This window comes from Lissotriton vulgaris, chromosome 8 (assembly GCF_964263255.1).
Source record: "Lissotriton vulgaris chromosome 8, aLisVul1.2, whole genome shotgun sequence".
Classification (NCBI taxonomy): domain Eukaryota; kingdom Metazoa; phylum Chordata; class Amphibia; order Caudata; family Salamandridae; genus Lissotriton; species Lissotriton vulgaris.
The window spans coordinates 1,476,742,265-1,476,764,385 of NC_141696.1; positions in this window are offsets into that span (position 1 = coordinate 1,476,742,265).

A 22,121-nucleotide genomic window follows, 5' to 3' on the forward strand; every position below is an offset into this window, starting at 1 on the left:
AGTAGACACTAGTTAGCAGCACACGCCAAGAATTTTATGACAAACGACGTGTAAACCCTCGACTGGAAATGCAATAAATACAGAGGCATTTAGCGGACCAGAAAAGTGTTATTTTGAAACTGTGCTTGTTGCACAGCGCCCCTGAATAGATTTTATGGCGCACAGGGGTGCCAGGGCGCACAGGTTGGGAACCACAGGCACAGGGGTTCGGTTCCTGCGACACCGACGATGGATACTGGCCTTAAACTTGGTGAGAGGACAGGGCAGGCCTCGAGGGACGTGAAGAACCACTACCTGTGTTGCTGAGCCTGCCGGAGTCTGTGGGAGCCCAAGATCAGCGGACCAGTCAGCTTAGTTGTGGTGCCTGCAGATGCAGAGGTGTGACTCCTTCACTTCAAGGGAGGTTCCTTCAGGTGTCTTGCATGCCCACTAGGCCATGGAATGTTTCTTTATGATGTACAGGCACAAAAGTTGCGACAGACGATCAGGGCAACAAGACCAGTAGCTGCAGGAGTCTTGTCAGTTGCAGCCTTGATGCCAGAGCGAAGTCCACCGAAGTCCAGAGTGCCCAGATGGTTGAAAAACAAGTAGTGTCAGAAATAATCATGTCCTATTGCAAATCTAGGGACCCACCCACAGGTAAGTCCTTAAATACCCTAAGGAAGGGGTTCAGACAATTCAGGGGTCCCTCCCTAAGGAGGAGCTGGACAAGGAGGAAGATACACCCATGTCCTCTGTCCAGTTTTGTGCCAGAGCAGAAGCTAATGGCTCCCTAAACTAGTTTGAACTGGACGATGCATGGAGGGCACAAAGTGTGCCCTGCACGCAGGCTATGAGGTGCTGGCAAGTGCCTTTACCCTGCCCCAATACAGTAAACCCTGTATAGGAGGTGGTCACACCTCCCTGTGACAGGATACCAATTGTTTTGCCTTCCCCTGCTCAAGCTTGTCTCAGCAGCAGGAGGGCAGAATAGTGTCTCCGGCCTGTAGGAGCTCTAGCTTGCTGTCAGGGTCTGGAAGACTGGTATCGGGAGCACCGAGGGCCTCCCAAAGGAGCTTTACGGTGCATGGAATTATACCTCCCGCGCCATTTACGGTGTAGGGGTTTGATTCCAACATGTTCCATACCAAATATGATTTGATTCGTTATAGCCACTTTCGAGATGATCATCAATTAATGACGCTGTGGTCCTCTATATGTTATATGGCTGTCTCACTTGCAACTTGGGAGAATGGACTCCATAGGCTGTAAGGGTGTCCTGCTCATGCAAGGGCACCCTCACACTTAGATCTGAGTACCCTGCTTTCAGGATTGTAAGGCCTGCCTTAGGGGTGATGTATCGGTTTTAAGTGCAGTGACCTTAGATATAGATAAACCCATATCTTTCGTAAATGGTGCTAGCACCAGCTTACACAGGCTGCAATTGGCACCCTGTAGTTACAGTTTGGGTGGTCTCCCATGGGTAGCATAATAAATGCTTCTGCCCATGGGGAACCCTTGGTGTGCCTATGTCCCGGGTACCTTAGTACCGTATACTACGGACTGATAAGGTTACACCAGTGTACGTTCTAGGATGTACCCAAATACTTACCACACCAATTTAGGGAAGAAAGCACAGAGACTGGGGTCTTGATTAGCAGAATCCCAGTCAGACTAGTTAGAAACAGCATTACATCAAGCAAAAAGTGAGAGTAACCATAAAAGCAGATCCTACTTTCCTACACCGCCCTAGTTAGTTCATTAAAAACTATTTTTGGAGTAATCCGGCCTTTATTCGTTCTATCTTTTCAAAGGTGTTTGGAAGGTTCCTGTTGCTGTTGTTTCTCATTTACGGCATTGTGGCTCTATTTTTGCTTCTCTGCAATGGATGTTCCATCTGCAGGTCTGCTGGAACTACCATCACTCCAGCGGTGTCATGAACACATGCTTTAAATTTACGGTATGTCATTGTTTCGAGAACTGGACCTTGATTGGTGGCTAACATTCCGGCCTGCCTGGTTTTACCTGTGCCGGCAACCCTTGTTCCACTGCATCTGGTGCCCCTTCAAACGGGCACTAGATATTTGCCTGGCACAGCAGATGCCCACAACTTCAAACATTGGACTGCTGATGAGTCCCTTAGTGACCCATTATCAGGACTGTTCTTTGGGTTTACATCTTCTGAACAATGCATAGTATGAGCCGCTCCTTCTTGAGGAGAGGTGTGCAATGGCAAACAGATCGCCACATATTAGCTCTATTGACACGGATGAGAAAATGTAGGAACCTGGCTCTTTATGTGATATACTTTAATAATCTGATATATTGTGTAAAGTTTACAGGGGTTCCCTTACTAGTGGACAGGGACTTGCTATGCAATCCCAAAGTGCTCTATTAGGGAATAGTGTGGTCGAGCAGCCTTAGGCTTAACACAGAGGAGCGCAAGACATTCATGAAATACACACAATGGCCAATAAATGACAACATGACTTACCTGTCGACTTTGTGGATTGAAGAGGGAGCTTTGGACTGCGAGCACGCTGGAGCTGCTCTTCCTTTAATCTCCTTTACTCCTCGCGGAACCCGCTCCGCGGGTCCCGCATCGCCCCTGGTTATCTCTGACTGCGCTGTTGGAAGTGCGCTGTGCCTGCAAGGAATCATCTCGGACTGAGCCTCTGTGGCGGTGGTGAGTGCAGGGCTGCGAGCGTGGCCAGGCGAGGACTACCAGTCCCAGGAGCGCCTGACCCTCGGCATCATCAGCAGCTGACCCACTCTCCCTGCTGGCTCCTACCCCGCCTCAGCGCGGCTAAAACCAGCGCGTCAGTTTCCTTGTTGGTTTACTTACCTGTCGACTTTGTGGATTGAAGAGGGAGCTTTGGACTGCGAGCACGCTGGAGCTGCTCTTCCTTTAATCTCCTTTACTCCTCGCGGAACCCGCTCCGCGGGTCCCGCATCGCCCCTGGTTATCTCTGACTGCGCTGTTGGAAGTGCGCTGTGCCTGCAAGGAATCATCTCGGACTGAGCCTCTGTGGCGGTGGTGAGTGCTGGGCTGCGAGCGTGGCCAGGCGAGGACTACCAGTCCCAGGAGCGCCTGACCCTCGGCATCATCAGCAGCTGACCCACTCTCCCTGCTGGCTCCTCCCCCGCCTCAGCGCGGCTATAAATCTCCCTTGTGACACCGCATCGCGGGAGGGCGCCGGGAGAAGCCCGGGACAAGGGCGGGACCGTCTGAGGCCGTCAGAGGCTGAAGAAGGCTGGGCTGGGCCCCCTCCCTTTGATCTCCGGTATTAAATCTGTGTGACATTGCCTTTATAGACTTGTATTGTATCTCAGGGCTTGGATTCATATTTGATAATTGTTATTATTTTAATTTTCCCCCTTAATTCTGTCTCATGACGGCTAAAAAACTGCGCTCTGGGCGCTTGATTGTAGGGAGATCTGGGTCTAAAACCAAATCTAACCCCCTACGGAACAAAATTGCATCTTCCATGCAATTGAAAGGCCAATGTCAGCTTTTCAATTTATGGGACAAAGGGAAAGATAAATCAACTGATCTGCAGTCCCCGAGTGAAATTCTAGGTTCTAACGGTTTGGTGCCTGCTAATGGGGTTATTGATGTTTCCTCTAGCTTGAGTTTGGTTGCTAGTCAATCCTTGCCTATTCCGGCTAGCCCCGAAGTACTAAGGGGCTCGCCTTTGTCTTCAAACAATTTACATTTGAAACAGAATGCTCTCCTTGACTCTTCGGGTAGTACGCTCTTAAAATCTGACAGAATTGACCTCCACCAAGCAGCTCTTATGGAAGTCTCTAAAGTTTTAGTGAATACTGATCTTTTGTCAGCTGTGTCAGTTAAATCTCCTGTAATAGGAAATGATTTTACATTACCTGACATTGATTTAACAGCTCATAGGGTTCGGGTGGGATCCCTACAGGGGAACTCTAAGGGTATGCCTAATTTAGAGGAAGCAATAACCATTTCAAGTACTGGTCCTCTAAGTAGCACACCGTCTAATAAATTAGATTTTTCCCTTGCGCAATTAAATTTCACTTCTTGTTCTGGTCCAGTGTTGAACAATTTAGCTGAGGGTTCTCCAAATATTAATGGGAGGTTAATTTCTAATTCATTGTCCTCTTTGGAATCTATTCTATCCTCGATTCTGAGTTTACTCGAAAAATTTGTGGGAGGGTCGGAGTGTATTTTTGACACTGTAACGCAAATTTTGCAAGTTCTCCTGCTAAGTAAAAATGATTTAGTGTCAGATCACCCCCTAACATCGGCTACTTTGTTTGTGCCTCCAAAAATGAGCGCTCCTACCGCTTCGGTAGTTTTGGATTCAGCTCAATCTCCTCCTTTGACAGAAGGTCAAAAAACACAGAATCCTGTAGTGCTCCCAGCTGTCCCCAATCTTTCCAAAGTGGTTTCGGCTGGCACTAATTGCATAGCTCCCATTAATGATAAGATAGAGGTAATATCAACATCCCCACTCATTCACAAAACTGAAACTCCCTCTCTCTTTCCTATATTTTCTTTGCCGTCAAACAAAGAAGAGGAGATTCCTAAAGTAAATTATGGATTGATGGAAAAATCGAGTCCCCTGAAACACAAAAAGATCAGAATGAAGAAGAGGAAACCCATCCGTAGATTCTCCAAAAAAAGACAGAGAAAACTTCTTTTTGATAAGAATGCGGAATCAATACTAGAAGATTCTCCTCAGGTGGAGCAGTCTCCTACCTCTCATGTAGAAGCTAGGGTTGTTTCGCCTAAAGGGGACCCACTGTCTATAGGTTTAGGTCCCATAAGTTTCACTAATCCTTTCCTTCCCAAGGTTTCCCAGCCCTCCGTTAATCCTTTTTCTTCATATTGTAATGCTATAGCAGGATCTTGCCAAGTTGTCTCTAAGGTTACTTCTCCTTCTGTTAATCCGTCCCTTATCTCTCTCAATCCTTCAGCAAGACCCTTTCAGGTTCCTTCCTCAATGGCAGTTACTCCCTCAAAAGAAAAAATAAATGTAGACACTTTGTTTCTTGATTTTTCTCCCCTATTTGAACAAGATTTAATTTTAAATAGATCTGCCCTACTGATCTGTTTTAAAGAGATCGAAAGCTTAAAATTGATTCAAACGTCCGATTTGGACGTTGTATTTCTCCTTAACTCCTTGGTAGGGAGATCTACAAGATCTACAAGGGTGAAATTCCATTCGAAAGTTGTGTCAAATCTCATTCTACAGTGGGCGGAGGAATTACAAGTTAGAGGGATAGATGTCATGCCATACTTTGGGGAAAAACGCACTCAAAGTATTCTTGCCAATTCTTCACTATCACTTCCCTCCAATATGGGTGTGCAGTTATCGGATTGGTCTAATCTTAGATCAGAGGACCTAAAAATTTGTGGGGCTAGGAATGAAAGGCAAGTTTCATATAAAAACCCTCCTCTTAAGCAGACGGTGAAGGATGATCAATCTAAATGGAGTTGGTTACCTGGAGTTTTAGCGAGTAAATCCGCTCCCTGTTCTAAACTACGTTCTAATTTTTAACAGAGAGCTGAAGTTTATCTCATGGAACACTGCCGGTTTTAAAGATTATAAGGAGAAATTATGCTTCTTGCATTCTCAAAAGGCAGATATAATTTGTTTGCAAGAAACATGGGTGGAAGGAAGATTAGCTTTGGAAAAAGATTATTTTGTTCTGGAAAATAGCTCAATCACCTCCAGAAGAGGCCATGCAAAGGGAGGATTAGCATGCTTGCTATCAAATAGATTGCAATGGAATTATTCACACTATCTCGATCCTGGGAAACTGTTCCAAGCAATAACCTTAAAAGATGTATTTGAGGATTGCCCTAATAGATCGTTGATTGTGATAAATATTTACATTCCCCCCAATTGTAGCTTTAATGCAGGTCTAAAAACTTTGTTCACTTTTTTAACTAAAGCGTTGGACATTTCCCCGGCTCCCCATGTGTTAATGTTTGGGGATCTGAATTGTAATATATCAAATTGTGGGTTGGAGTTGTTTAGAAATACTCATATGGAAGAGTCTTTGAATATACCATCAGCCCAGTTACCTACCAAAATTAAAACTAACAAAAGAGGTAAACTTGTTTTAGAAGGTCTGCATAAAGTTGACTGCTTAATAGTAAATGGGAGGCTCCCGTCTGATACCCCGGCAGCTTATACGCATAAATCAAATAAGGGAAAATCTATTATTGATTTTATTATGGTAGATTATGCTTGCTTTTCTCAACTGAAAGATATGAAAGTCATTGAGTCTAACCTTAGTGACCATAATGCGTTAATGCTTTCAGTCTCCGTTTATCTCCCGAAAGTGGATTCATGGAGTTTGGATACAGATTTTGTGAATTTTGATTCCAACTCAGGGAAATGTTTTTGGAATTCTTGTTCCTTTGAAAGTGTGGTGCCCCTTTTGCATTCTACTGTCGAGAATTTACCTCTCTGGGAAGGGAGAGAGCTGTTGAGTTTTGTTAACTTTTTAGAATCTATAACGTCTAGAGCGAAAAAGAAACCATGTGTGAAACAATCTTTCGCAGTCCCTCATCCCCTACGGGCTATAAACATAGAAATAAACAAAGTTATAAGGGGGCAATTTTTATTCTTTACTCAAGAAGCTAAGATTAAGTTGTCTATTTTAAAAAGAAGGAGAGTTAGGCTTAAGGCCCGTTTAAAACGCTCCAAGGAAGATGCCCTCTGGATACAACTGAGGGAAGCTTCTTATAATGGCCAAGCCAAGACATTCTGGTCCTTAATTGGCAAGGGTTATGGTACCAGAGCTAGTCCCACTCCCATTGCCATTGAGGAACAGGTGTGGGTTCATTATATCGAGAAGTTGTACTGTAACAATAATTCTCAAGTATACAACGCTGAATTTAATAAAGTCTAACGTGTATTTGACTGTCCAACGGAAAAGGAAATTGAATTTGCCATTAAGAATATGCGTTCCTCTGGTGCGATGGGTCCTGATAAAATCCCAATTTCAGTGTTAAAACACCAGAGTGAACTTTGGAGCAAAATTCTCTTTCCAGTGTTTAAATTTTGTTTTTCAAGTGGAACAGTCCCCCCTTCCTGGAAAGGAAGTATCATTGTTCCTTTATATAAAAAAGGGGTGTTAGACCCGGGACCCTGGCTGGCCAAGACTCGCGTCGAGGTCAGTCAGGGATCGCCAGTTCTAAGTGTCAGGGCAAGGGAGTTACACGCCAAGCTAACCCCTCACTCGCCCTCTAGGTAACGTGGCGCGAGCAGTCAAGGCTAAACTTGGAGGCGATGTAAGTTAAGTATTTGCGCATGCACCCCAGCAACAACACCCAAGGCCCACCACAAAGAAAACACTCCACACAAGGTTATGTAAAAATAGCCTTTGTATTATAAAAATATACATCAGATAAAACACACATCTTATTACACGGTGCCAACAGGCACGGGCGGAATTTTACAAGGGATATTTGTACAGGACAGGGCCACCTGGACCACTGTCAAGGGTATCAGCACTTTTAGAAATAATTACTGTGGCACAAAAATATAACAGTAGAGCATACAACCAGTAATCACTGGTAACAGGACCTCTCTAGCACCACCTGTACTAGGGAGAAAACAACCACCTACACGTCACACTACCTGTAGGGGTGCAAAAGCAACACACATGATGTCGTAACATTCAGAGGTGTAAAAGGACAAAGAGAACACATGATGAATAATCTACCCATTCAGAGGTGTAAGCAAAACACATGATGCCGTAACATTCAGAGGTGTAAAATCACTAACTATGTCCCCAAACTCACCAGTCACCACCTGTGACTGTCCCGGTGTCCCAATGTCAGGGCCTAAACGTGGCAGTTGTCCACTAAGTGCTGGACAACTGGAGCAGGGAAAGTTAGCACAGAGTTGGAGCCTCTCTGGGCTCAAAGAACCACCACTGTGGCACTGGTGAGCCTCTCTTAGGCTCTCTCACCAGTAAGGGGGGGCTGCTGAGCCTCTCGGGGCTCCAGCACTGGACAGGTGCAGCCTCGCTGGGCTGGGGGGTCCCTCGCTCTGGGGACCCAAAGCAGGAATGCTGGCTAAGAGCCTCGCTGGGCTCTAACGCTACTGGTGCCCCCGGGGCACCTCGTGGCTCCACAAACGCGGAGATGCTTCCTCTCGTTGGAGCCTCTCTTAGGCTCGGGTTGGAGTCCCTCCTGGACTCGGGATGCAAGGGAAAATGCCCCCAAGATCGTGGGAGCGGCCCGCTGCCAACCGGGGCCGCTTTAAGCACACTGATTGCCACAATCGTTGGAGTCCCTCTCGGGGGACTCGGGAAATACTGGCCGCCTAGAGCCTCGCAGGCTCTCAATCACAGGCGCGAACAAAGAACTGGCCCCTCTTGTCGGAGCGACCCTCTCTCAACGGGGCCGCCCGCAGCACAACAAAAGAACCCGCCCCCGCACTCACCGGCTGCCTCGGCTGCTCAGCTGGGCCGCGGGCGGGGCTCCTCTCCACTCGGGAGCTCCAGGCAAGACGCGGCAGGCTGCTTCCTGCTTCTCCGGTCTTCCCGATGACGCGGCCGGAGGCTCGGCCGGCTGGGCCAATCCCAGCGCGGCAGGGCGATGACGCGGGTGGTTTCTCCTTCTCGGCTTCTCCTCTGCGAGGACGACACGGGGCAATGCCGGGTGGGCACCGGCTCCAATTAAATTAAGAAGCGAGGTGGCACTCGCAACTTCAGGACGATCTCGGCACAGAACTTACTCGAGGTGGGCACTCGATCCTTGGCAAGGAACAGCGCCCGGTCCCAGCAGCAATTCACAGTCAGCGAGGTGTGCACTCGCTCGGGGCGGACAGTGCCGGGTGGGCACCGGCCTCTGTAATTACAGCGCTCACAAGCGCAATAAGTGAAATAAAGCGCTCCCAAGCGCTAGGCAAGAAGTCCTCAGTGCTCCCCAGCACTGGAGGACAGGGCAGAGCTCCAGCAGGGCTGGAGGCAGGCAGGGGGGCAAGGCTGGGCCAGAGCCAGCACACTAGGTCTCCAGGCAGGGAGACTCCCCAAGTGGCGGTCCTTCTGGCCCCAGCAGCGGCACAAGCCCCCTCTGGCAGGATTCCAAAAGAAGAACATTTTCAGTGGGGACACAGCCCCTTCTTATACTGTAAATTCCTTTGTTACAATGTGCAGGGTGGGGGGAAAACCAGTCGCAGCTGGTTCTGGAGCACTCTTGATAGCCCAACCACCCATTCCTTTCACTGGGGAGGCTAGGGTCATTAGACACACCACAGGGGGGCGGAGCCAGCATTGTGTGGGGAAAACCCAGCCCATCCAGGGCCCAGGTACACTCCTCCCACACATCACTCATGCTAATCTCCCACTCACCACCGGGCAGACCCATCCAGACTTCCTGGAGCCTGGCATGCCAGCCAGCTCCAGCCAATCACGCTCCAGCACCCTCACTGTACACATATCTCAATGTCCAGAAGTAGCACTTCCCAACTAGACACACACATTCCGCAGACACCATCTTGCAGCATTCACTCTCACGAGTTCAGGCGTACCAAACTCGAGCCTGCACTCCCCACGCATCAGGAACTACTAGGGACACACACATTCCCCATGCATTCCTATGGGAGGGCAGGCCAGCCATACTACACGCACGCACTTTCACTCTGGGACCCAGGGGAAAGTGCGCAGAGACCCAAAAATCACTAACACAGGGTCACAAATAAGGCAAAAAGTCTAGGGGTGAACCTGCCCTGCGGGCCAAGTCCAACAAGGGGCAAGAGATCTACCACAAAATTATCGTCAAATTGCTTTGCTTGATGCCATTGGTAAGGTTTTCGCAAAATGTGTTCTTACTTTAATGAACCAATGGGTATCTGAATATAAAATCCTCCCCAAGGAACAAACAGGTTTCAGACAAAATCATGGAACTCTAGATAACTTGACGGCATTGCAAGTTATCACAGAAAAATATGTGAAAGTCCGTGGTGGGCAGGTATATGGCGCTTTTATTGACTTCTCCACCGCTTTTGATAAAGTAGATAGAATTTTGCTGTGGAGAAAGTTATTTGACTTAGGTATGCCCCCCTTTCTTATTAAGTTAATCCGCGCCCTCTATTCAGACACCTGGTGTAGAGTTCTACTTGGAGGTGAACGTGGTGTATCTAAAATAATCTCTACCTCCAATGGGTTGAAGCAAGGTTGCCTTCTGGCTCCCTTGCTATTTTCCCTATATACAGTTGACTTACCCGTCACCCTCTCTGCCTGCGCCGGTATTGCCCCATCTTTGGGCGGAGCTCCAATTGCATGCCTTATGTATGCAGACGACATCTTGATTTTGGATCTCACCCCAAAGGGCTTGAACAATCGGTTGCATGCACTTTCTGAATATGCTGAAAGCCATTTCCTATCGATAAATACGGCAAAAAGTAAAGTGATTTGCTTCTCTGGTAGAAAGAAGCCCAAATGCCTTAACTATTCTTGGGTCGTGGGGGGAAAAAAATTGGAAAATGTGAAATCTTACACCTTCCTTGGTAAAATTGTCACATATAACTTAAGTGACAAATTACATATTGACAATAACTCGCGGAAGGCTATTTCACAGGGAAAGAGTCTAGTTTCCCTGTATAAAGCCACAGGTAGAAGGCATTTTTCTATTCTTTTAGATGTATTCAGAGCGAAACTTCCTGCCTCCCTGTTATACGGAATAGAGTTAATTGATCTAAAAAAGTGGAGTTTTTTAAACTCAGCGGAAGGGAAAATTTTACGTAGTTTAATGTCTGTTGGTACAGCAAATTCGACTGCTTCCCTGAGACAGGAACTGGGTTTACGTTGTAGCTGGGTTCAAGGTTTGGCAAGTATCATACGTTGGGTAGTAGCTTTATCTAAAAGTGAGCCTAACACCTTAAGAGATCTTATAAAAAATGAATTATTAGGATCCTTCAATGACTTCTCCTTGATTGTAAAAAATTTCAGATTTGCCGTGTTACAATTGAAATTGGATGAGGAGATTCTATTCTCATTATCCTCTTATCAATTAAAAACCATTCTGAAGTCAGCCTCATGGGAATTGGGGTTTTGTCAGGATAGAGATTTCTGTCTAGCAAAAAAAGGTTGTACTCCTGTTATTGAGTCTTGTATTCTGCGGAAAGCTCAACCTTATATGTACTGGAACATCTCTCATGGCGTTAGACGCCTTGTGTACTTATTAAGGCAAAATTTGCTTCCGTTGAAAGTTCTACATGCCAGCTGGTATGGCCATTCGGCACGCTGTGATCTTTGTCAATTGTATGATCAGGACCTAGATCACGTTATGTTTGTTTGTCCTGCCCTGATGCCTTACAGGCGTAGATGGTTAAGACCAATTTGCTTACAACTCAACATTTTATCTGCTTTTTCATTTAAGGCGGCCTTGATTAACCCTCCTAATGAAATGTTCGCTTTTAAACTGTACAACTTTTTTAAATGCTTTTTGGACCTTTACTAGGATGTTTCTTCTTATTGTGGTGGAATAATATCTTATGTATCTCTTGTTTTGTATGTATATTTTGTTTTTATGTGGACCTCATAAAGAGTTCCTTATCATAATAAAATAAACTTGAAACTTGACAACATGACTCAAGAAGGAGAGCCACACAAATTCATAAATATAGCCAGTATCTTTATATATGTTTATGCATCAGAGAAAAATCGTTCAGGTAAGTACGTTTTTTAACTATGGATTATTTTCACTTTAAAAATTGGACATTGTGCAATTTCTGAGCTCCGCAATGTTAAGGTGACTGGTAGGCAAGGTCCAATATAGCACCAACGGTTCACCACCAGTTCCATGAGGGCAGCTGGGTACAGCGTCAGGTGCCCAATGCGTTTCAATGGCGGTCGGTCTCTGTAAAAAGAGGTTGGAGGCTCTGGCTAGGAAGGAAGCCAGTCAGGCTGAACCAGCAAGTGGACGCATTTTGCCATACACAACCCCTATAAAGGAGTACAGGAAATCTAACAAGTGTTACCTCAAGTTCACTTCCAACATTTTGCTATAGATCCACCCAATATGCTAAGAATTAGGTACATTATGTTCGGCCAGGTGTAGAGGTCCGTGTTCTGTGTTTCTGTCTTGGGTATGACTGGCTAGCGGCTTTCTCGGTAAGACAGTTCGAGTCCCCATGGCCAATGAAGGGGTCTTAATAGAAGCATGTCAGGACATGCAGTTTTCCATAGGTAGCACCTCCCTTCCATATTCTATTAGTGTCCTTGTCCAAAAGGCAAGAATGACCTCCAATATGCCAGACCAACAGCACACTTGCAAACATAAAACACAAACACTCAAACACACATTCTCTCTCGGACACATTCTCACTAAATCACTGGCACTCTTTCGTACATTTGTACTCTGTCACAATCACACACAGACACCCACCGCTCACACTCCCATTAGTCAATCTGCTTTTATTGTATTAGAAAAGCTTGCCCTGCTGCTTCTGCTATACCTGCCTTACCTCTTAGTGAAGCTTAATAAAAATATATTCTCTATTCAAAAATAATATGTTGCCTTATCAATGTTTGTTACAAGTATTATGTGAATTAAAGGTTTACTTCCTTAAAGTTTCTGTACAGGGCTTATATTCGGTTTCACGTGTGGACCAAGCAGTTACAGTATTGGAAATGATCGAATCCACATTCTACCAGGTAATATCACAGCATCCCACTGATCTCATGAAATGATTGACTTCTTTGGCAACCATAGATTTATCCAGTTACACTTTGCAATTTGGGGTTTTTGAGAACCTACTTAAAAACAACAAGTCCCAGAATGAAGCATTGTGATGAATGGAAAGCCAGGAATGGCTGAAGGTCTCATACAATCCTCAATCCATCGCCACACCCCAAAGCCTCTGCCTAGGCTCTCTCCTTGCTCCATCCCGTATTCTCTGTCCACTCTCCCCTCTTGCACCAGCCTCGTTGCTGATGGAATTAAGTAGGCATCTAGAACTACCCAAAGAGCAGGAATTATGTGGGTGCCTTTGTAGAAATATGTGCATATTCATGAGAGGTGTGTCATTTTTATGAGTGCAGAGTAAGAGGTGTGCTCATGAAAGTGCTGGGTGATGGTGAATAGTGTGAGTGAGTGTAGCATAAGTGGTGCAAGTGTAGAGTGAAAAATGTGCCAATGTGAGGGTCGGGTGAGCTGCATGAATGCAATGTGAGAGGAGAGCCCATTTGAGTGTCGGGTGAGAGGAGTGTGTACAGAGTGGGAGGAGTGAGTATAGGCTGTTGTTAGCACTGTCAATGCAGGGTGAGTGGTGTGCCTGTGCGCAGTGCAGGGTGAGTGGCGAGAGTGAAGGGAGATCTGTGAGAATGACTGGTGAGTGCATGGTAAGGGGAGTTAGTACAGAGTGTGTGGTGTGTCCCTATCAGTTACTGCAGCCTATTGTCCTTGTGTGCAGGCTGGATGAACAGAGTGCCTGAATGAATGCAGGCTGGGCAGTTTGTCTGTGTGAGTGAAGGGTGAGAGGTCGAGTGTGTGACTCCTGGCTCAGGGATGTGCTTGTTTGCGTGGTGTGAGTACTGTGCAAATGTGAGTGAAGTGTGAGCCTATGTGAGTGCAAAGTGAGCATTGAGACAGGGTGAGAATAGGGTGAGAGGGAGTCACTGCCGGGTGAGTGATGTGACATGAGTTTGGGTATGGGTGAAGGTGCAGAGTGGGAGGAATTAATGCATGGTGAGCGATGTGCATGTTTGAGTGAGATTGCAGACTGAGCAGTGAGAGTGACAGGTGAGTTAAGTATCATATGAGTGCAGGGTGAGTAGTGTGCTTATGTAAGTGCATGGTGAAAAGCGTGAGTGCATGGTGAGTGGTGTGAGTGCAGTGTGATCACTGTGGGTACAGGGTGAGAGGTATGCTCATGTGACCGCAGGGTAATTTGAGGGAGAACAGCATGAGTACATGGAAAGGGGCATATGTGGAGTGAGGTCACTGTGAGTGCAGGGTGAGAGGTGTGCTTGTGTGAGCACAGGGTAAGGGAAGGATGAACTGTGTGAGTGCAGGGTAACAGCGTGAGTGCAGTGTGATAGGTGTGAATGTAGCATTAGCGGTGAAAGTGACAAGTGAGTGGAGGGTTATGTGGTTGCAGAGTGAGTGATGTGCTCGTGTGAGTGCAGGGTAGGAGGAGGGTGAGCAGTGTGAGTGCAGTATGATCGCTTAGAGTGCAGGGTGGACATGAAAGTGAAGGGTGAGCAGTGAGAATGAGGAGGGTGTTGTCTGAATGCAGGATGTATTCCCAGTCACCTGGGGGCATATGTACAAGCCCCTAACGCCAACAGAGCATCACTTTTTACATCGCTACTGTGGCGCTAACTACTATGGCATATTTACAAGGCACTTTTTGTGGCTTAGCGCCACCTTGAAAATAATGCCGCTATTAAGGCAGCACTCAGCGTGAAAGAGGTGTGCAATGAGTGTTTCAGTGGGCGTTACGCTGCAACACCCAGTGGTTTTTGATTCTGCCCTATATTTACAAGGAGTGGGCTGTGCCAAAAATACTGCCAGGGAACACGTGGTTTCAAACAGGCGATACAAGGAGAAATATGTTATTTCTCCTCGTATATTGCTCTTTCTAAGTGTGCTGCAAAATGGAACACACAGAGCAAATTGCCTCTTAAGATAGTTTATGTGCAGAAAACTGTCCCTTCCTGCACATAAACAATCACCCCTACAGCTCAGGCACTCTAGGAAAATGGTGCTAGAGAGCCTGCGCTGCCACTAGGGAGCATTTTTAGCACCAGTGCTAGGGGTAATGCAGGAGTGTGCTGCATTCTTGTAAACACAGCGCATCCCTGCATTTTGAAACTGTCAGAAAGTGGCCTTACCAGATTTGGCGTAGCCCAGTGCTCCACCACTTTCTTATAGTTATTTCAAGTTACTAGATTCTATAGTATACTTCCAAGTGAGATCCCTGACTGCCTAAAGTCTGGGCTAGTTTTCCCCATCCTAAAGAAACCTCGAGGAGCTGAATGACTGCCGACCAATCACTTACACCCCTACTCTAGCAAAGCTCATTGAGAAATGTGTACAGGTACAACTATGTAACCACATTGAGGAATTTCAGCTACTAGATCAATTTCAATCGGACTTCGTCAAGGCCACAGCACCGAAACAGCCATCACTTACATAGTTGAAGATGTGCTTACCCTATTTGACCGGAACAAATCCTGCCTGTTAATCCTACTCGACCTTTCATCAGCCTTTGATACGGTCAAACATGACAACCACCTGAGCCTTCTGGAACATAGGTTGGGGCTTTCCGGCGCAGTACTAAAATGGTTTGCATCCTTTCTCCATAATAGAACACAGAGAATTAAATCCAACCAATCCCACTCCCATCCCAGTCCCGTCACCCTGGGGGTGCCCCAAGGCTCCCCACTTTCACCCACTCTTTTTAACCTATTCATTGAACCCCTCACTGAAATCCTGAAAGCATCTAACATCCAATACCACATGTATGCAGACGACACCCAGCTGTACATGAAAATCTCCTCGCCTGACAACATCAAGTCACTCAATGGAACCTTACACAAAACCCTCAACTGGCTTACCTTCAACCATCTCAAACTAAACACCCTCAAAACAGAATACCTCCTTATATACCTGCCCAAGCAAAGACCCATCATTGAGGAATACATGAAAAATCAGTCTGCTCTCAACTGCACACCACATATGATAGACTCTACAAAATCCTTGGATATAGTGTTGGAAAGGAACTTGAGCATGCAGGACCACATTAGTGCTTCTACCAAAGGAGCGAACTTCAAGCTGAGCACCCTAAGGAAACTAAAACCTTTCCTTCCCCGATGACTTCAAGTCCGCAGTATAAGCATTAGTCATCTCACGGTTGTTCATGGCAGTGCAACACTCTGCTGTCTGCCTAAGTATAGACTGGCCCCCCTCGGAGGGTCATTGCATGCGGCCGCCAGCATAGTAACAGGCTCCAAGAAGTACAATCACATCTCCCCGGAACTGAAAGCACTCAACTGGCTACCTTTCAAAGCAAGGATAAACCTTTAACTTGTCTGCATGACCCACAAAGCCCTTCACTTCAACACACCTCTTTATCTCGCAAAAAAACCTGAGCTGTCGGGTGGTGAACGTACCTCCAGGAGCTCTAGCACCCTTCTACTTAAACCAAGGAAATTAACACAAAAAAACATAGAACCGTTCCTTCGTTCTGAGGAATCGCCCCAAGAATCTGGAATGCCCTTCCTACGGACATGAGACTGATTCCATCGACAGTGTCCTTCAAAAAGGAAATGAAAGCGCTACTGATGAATACTTGCCTGTCCTAAAGTCCAGTAGGGGTCCTAAGTCACCTCATATACTATCATGCTGATGTTTTTCCTGCCTTATCCTACTGACTCATTATTTTGCCCACTATTACGTCGTTATGTAACTATTGCTATTTTTGTCTATCATGTCGTCATGTATCTATTGCTATTTTTGTCCATTGCTATGATTCTGCCACGATTGCCCCCTCTCATTTGTGTCGCATCCCTCTGTAAAGCGCTCTGATACCTTCAAGGGTCATGTTCGCCCTAAACAAAACTTTCTAAATAAAATAAATTATACATATGCCCCATGGAGTAACTCATCATAGTATTGACAGCTGGCATACAGTTTCAGATATAAGTTAAACTATTGCTATTATGGTATCGATCTGGGATGGAGGGTGGAGGAAATAAAGAATGTGCGGATTCTGCAACACACTTTCAATCTCCTGATTAGGGTTGCCAGCTTATCGAATCGCTATTTATCGAATCGCTATTTATCGAATCGCTATTTTGATGTCCTAGCCAGTTCAAAAGTAAGCAAAAGTGCAGGTACTTTAAGCACATATTTGTGCATAATTCAAACACCACATATAAATAGTAATTGTAAATGTGTTTTAGGGCTGCATTAATACAATTAAAGAAAACAAAGACAGAGTAGTCATGTTACAAATATGTAAAGCCATATTTAGTGTGGGGGAGGGGCTTTGCAGACTCCTTAAACAAATGGCTGGTATTTTTCTCTAAGAAAGGTGCATCCCTACTCCAGATGGCTTTTCACGAAATGCATTCTCCCACTGTGGCAATATAAATAAAATACAAAGAGGGGACGTGATGTCACAAGCTGTCTGCAGTTCGGAGCCATCCTTGGAGCAGGGTTGACGAGGTAATGCCGAGGGCGGCCTCTGTCGGCGGTCAGTAGAACGGCAGTCTTTCGTCTGAAGGAAATCTCGAATAGAGGCCATGGAAAAGAAGATATGGTAAATAAAGCCTACCCATAATGCCCTGTGTGCAAGACCAACAGCCGCCACAGCCGATGATAACTGTCTGGAAGAATTGAACACACATTTTGTATTTTTTTTTATCAAATGTGGTAGCATTTCTTTATCAAGCTCTAGATCATTACAAAATGTCGCTCTATTTGTCTTAAGTAACAATGTATATAGGTTAATGGATTGCAATCTTACGACAACAACTTTAAAATCGGCGTTCCTAACTCAGTTGCACTTTGTGTGGCACTGAATAAGGAAAGTCATTGTAATTTTTGAAAGATCTCACACGATGAGATCTGTTAGTAGTTCAAATTAGAAAATTAACGCAATGATTAATTATTCTTCAGATAACGTTACATACGTTCCAACTGAGTATCAACAATGTGTAACGTCAGAGTGCACACTACGATGATAGTAGGAACAAAAGTATCTTCCAGAGTTAGAATGTGTCTTGTAATTAACGCGTTCGCGTTTTTTTCTAACGTTCAAGATCTATAAATACTGTCTTTCTATTTGGCTTCATTAAATATGATGTGGCAAGACATTGCATTTACTCTCTCCTATTCACATGTTAGATGTCTGATTTCCGTAGTCAGTTGCACTGCGCGTGGCACTGATGATGGAAATCAGTAACATTTTTGGAAGAGCTCGCATTGACTTGAGGCCATGTTGAAATCGCAAAGGAAAGATTTCTGTTTTCGATTGTTGTTTGTGCGGCGGGGGGGGGGGGGGGGGGGGGGGTGGTTTGTTCTTGGAAAAGAATCCGACTAGAGAACAACAACCTCTACTTCAAGAGAGGATCTCGAGCAGCTCACCAAAGATTCAGGCCCACAGTAAAAGTTATGTAGTGAGGACAAAGATCTTGGTCACTGGAGATGCTTGAAGTTTGGGCTACTCAGGGACTGAAGATCTTGGTGGAAGGAAGCCAACAAGCCTTTGCAACTGCAAGTCAATTAGTTGCTTAGGGCAGTGGATCCCAAACTTTTTTGACCCGTAGCTCCCTTGGCCTAATTAGCAGTTGGAGATTCGCTCATGAGTAAGTGCGCCTTGGAAAGGAGGGCTGGAAGCCCTTCTGAACTAGAAAATGTACCTGCAGCTCGGTTTATTTCTGATTTCTCTCCTTCAGAAGTCAAAACTTGGGGCTTGTTTCTTGCCTTCTGCCACGTTTATGGACGATTCTCTGCCAGACTGCTATGTGAAAAGTAGACACTAGTTAGCAGCACAAGTCAAGAATTTAATGACAAACAACGTGTAAACTCTCGACTGGAAATGCAATAAATAAAGAGGTATTTAGCGGACCAGAAAAGTGTTATTTTGAAACTGTGCTTGTTGCACGGCGCCCCTGAATAGATTTTATGGCTCACAGGGTTGCCGGGGCGCACAGATTGGGAACCACAGGCACAGGGGTTCGGTTCCTGCGACACCGACGATGGATACTGGCCTTAAACTTGGTGAGAGGACAGGGCAGGCCTCGAGGGATGTGAAGAACCACTACCTGTGTTGCTGAGCCTTCCGGAGTCTGTGGGAGCCCAAGATCAGTGGACCAGTCAGCTTAGTTGTGGTGCCTGCAGATGCAGAGATGTGACTCCTTCACTTCAAGGGAGGTTCCTTCAGGTGTCTTGCATGCCCACTAGGCCATGGAATGTTTCTTTATGATGCACAGGCACAGAAGATGCGGCGGACGATCAGGGCAACAAGATCAGGAGCAGCAGGTGTCTTCTCGGTTGCAGCCTTGATGCCAGAGCGAAGTTCACCGAAGTCCAGAGTGCCCAGATGGTTGAAAAAGAAGTAGTGTCAGAAATGAATCATGTCCTATGACAAATCTAGGGACCCACCCACAGGTAAGCCCTTAAATACCCTAAGGAAAGGGTTCAGACGATTCAGGGGTCCCTCCCTAAGGAGGAGCTGGACAAGGAGGAAGATACACCCCTGTCCTCTGTCCAGAGTGTTCCAGAGCAGGAGCCAATGGCTCCCTAAACTAGTTTGAACTGGACGATGCATGGAGGGCACCAAGTGTGCCCTGCACGCAGGCTATGAGGCGCTGGCAAGTGCCTTCACCCTGCCCCAATACAGTAAACCCTGTATGGGAGGTGGTCAAACCTCCCTGTGACAGGATACCAATTGTTTTGCCTTCTCCTGCTCAAGCTTGTCTCAGCAGCAGGAGGGCAGAATAGTGTCTCTGGCCAGTAGCAGCTCTAGCTTGCTGTCCGGGTCTGGAAGACAGGTATCGGGAGCACCGAGGGCCTCACAAAAAAGCATTACGGTGCATGGAATTATATCTCCCGCCCCATTTATGGTGTAGGGGTTTGATTCCAACATGTTTCATACCAAATATGATTTGATTCGTTACAGCCAGTTTCAAGATGGTCATCGCGTAATGACCTGTGCCCCTCTATATGTTATATGGCTGTCTCACTTACAACCTGGGAGAATGGACTCCATAGCCTGTAAGGGTGTCCTGCTCATGCAAGGGCACCCTCACACTTAGATCTGAGTACCCTGCTTTCAGCATTGTAAGGCCTGCCTTAGGGGTGATGTATCGGTTTTAAGTGCAGTGACCTTAGATATAGATAAACCCATATCTTTCGTAAATGGTGCTAGCACCAGCTTACACAGGCTGCAATTAGCACCCTGTAGTTACAGTTTGGGTGGTCTCCCATGGGTAGCATAATAAATGCTTCTGCCCATGGGGAACCCTTGGTGTGCCTATGCCCTGGGTACCTTAGTACCGTATACTAGGGACTGATAAGGTTACACCAGTGTACAATCTGGGATGTACCCAAGTACTTACCACACCAATTTAGGGGAGAAAGCACAGAGACTGGGGTCCTGATTAGCAGAATTCCAGTCAGACTAGTCAGAAACAGCATTACATCAAGCAAAAAGTGGGAGTAACCATAAAAGCAGATCCTACTTTCCTACACCGGCCAAGTTAGTTCATTACAAACTATTTTTGGAGCAAACCGGCCTTTATTCGTTTTATCTTTTCCAGGGTGTTCGGAAGGTTCCTGTTGCTGTTGTTTCTTATTTACAGAATTGTGGCTCTATTTTTGCTTCTCTGCAATGGATGTTCCATCTGCAAGTCTGCTGGAACTACCATTACTCCAGTGGTGTCATTAAGACATACAGCTGCAAGGGTTTTTTACGGAATACTCAGATATGCAGGGCGCTCTGCCTGGTGTATACGTCAGGAAGTTCTCAATTGTTAAGTGAAAGTATGGTGCGTTCAGAGCGAACGGAAAAGCCCTTAACCGTTCAATTCGAAAATCATGAAAGACTTTCACAGTACATAGAAACAGCGATGCTCTCGCACACAAACACAAGGTATAATACTGGTGGTCAAGTAATAATCAACATAAAGCATATGTAGCACAAAAGTAGACAAATGCAGACTCTTTATTTATTTATTATTTTATTTTATTTTTGCAATTTTTAAAGCGCGCAAATACCCATACGGGTGTCTCGGCGCTGGTGTTTACAGAACTCACTTATGTATGACGGGGGAGTTAGGAGGAGGAGAACAGCCATGTTTTGAGGCTTTTTCGGAACTTGAGAAGCGTGGGGGCGGTTTTGATGTGGAGTGGTAGAGTGTTCCACAGTTTAGCCGTGGCAGTAGTGAAGCATCTATCTGCCCAGCTGGCCTTTCTTGTCCGAGGGACGTTCAGCAAGAAGGGCGAGGAAGATCGAAGAGTCCTGCGTTGTTCAACTGGGCGGAGAGCTTCTTTTAGAAACTGTGGTCCTGCGTTGTTCAAGGTTTTGTAGGCTGTGCACAGAGCCTTAAATTTGATTCTGCTCCTGATAGGGAGCCAGTGAAGTTTTTTAATGTACGGGGAGGTAGATCTAAATTTAGGGATGGATAGTAGGGTTCTGGCCGCAGCGTTTTGCACTGTCTGGAGTTTATTGAGAACCCCCTCCTGAGCATTCAGGAGAAGTGAATTGCAATAGTCAGTTCTTGAAAACACTAAGGTGCTGATGAGTGTTTTGCCCGCTGACTGTGGTAAGTAAGGAAGAAGTTTTTTTATTTTTTTGAGGGTATAGAAGGCAGATGATACAACGGCGTTGGCGTGATGGAGGAAAGTCAACTTATTGTCAAAAGTGACTCCCAGATTGCGGACCTTTACCACCGGATCCGGGGGGGGGGCCAACTGAGGTGGCCACCACTGAGGGGACCATGCTGGCTGCAAGCTCCCGAACGTCATCACCTCCGTTTTATCGGAGTTAAGTTTGAGGCAGTTTGATGACATCCAGGAGCTTATCGCCTTCATTCCCTCCTGAAAGTTGGCTGCGACGGATGCTCCGTTGTTGTGCACCGATAATACTAGTTGGGTATCATCGGCGTACGTGGTAAGGGCAATTCCATAAGATTTTATCACCCTCGCTAAGTCCGATACGTAGATATTAAAAAGCGTCAGACTTAGCAAGGAGCCCTGTGGAACACCGCATGGGAGGGAGAAGGTCTGGGAGGTGAAATTGCCCATCTTGATGTTCTGAGGGCGATTGGCTAGGAATGAGGCAATCAGATCTTTGGCTTTGCCTCTTATTCCTAGAGCTGAGACCCGGTCGATCAGAGTGACATGACCGTGTCGAATGCAGCGGACAGGTCCAGGAGTATTAGGACGGCCGCTCCTCCCATGTCCATTGTTGCTCTAATTTCATCTGCGGCTTTTAGCAGTGCTGTCTCCGTCCCATGCCCCTGTCTGAAGCCAAACTGAGTGTCATCAAGTAGATTGTTGTCATTGATGAATTTCGAAAGTTGGATGTTCATGGATTTCTCGAAAATCTTGGCTGGGAAAGGGAGACAGGCGATGGGTCTGTAGCTTGCGGGAAGAAGAGGGTCCAAAGTTGGCTTTTTTAGAAGTGGCT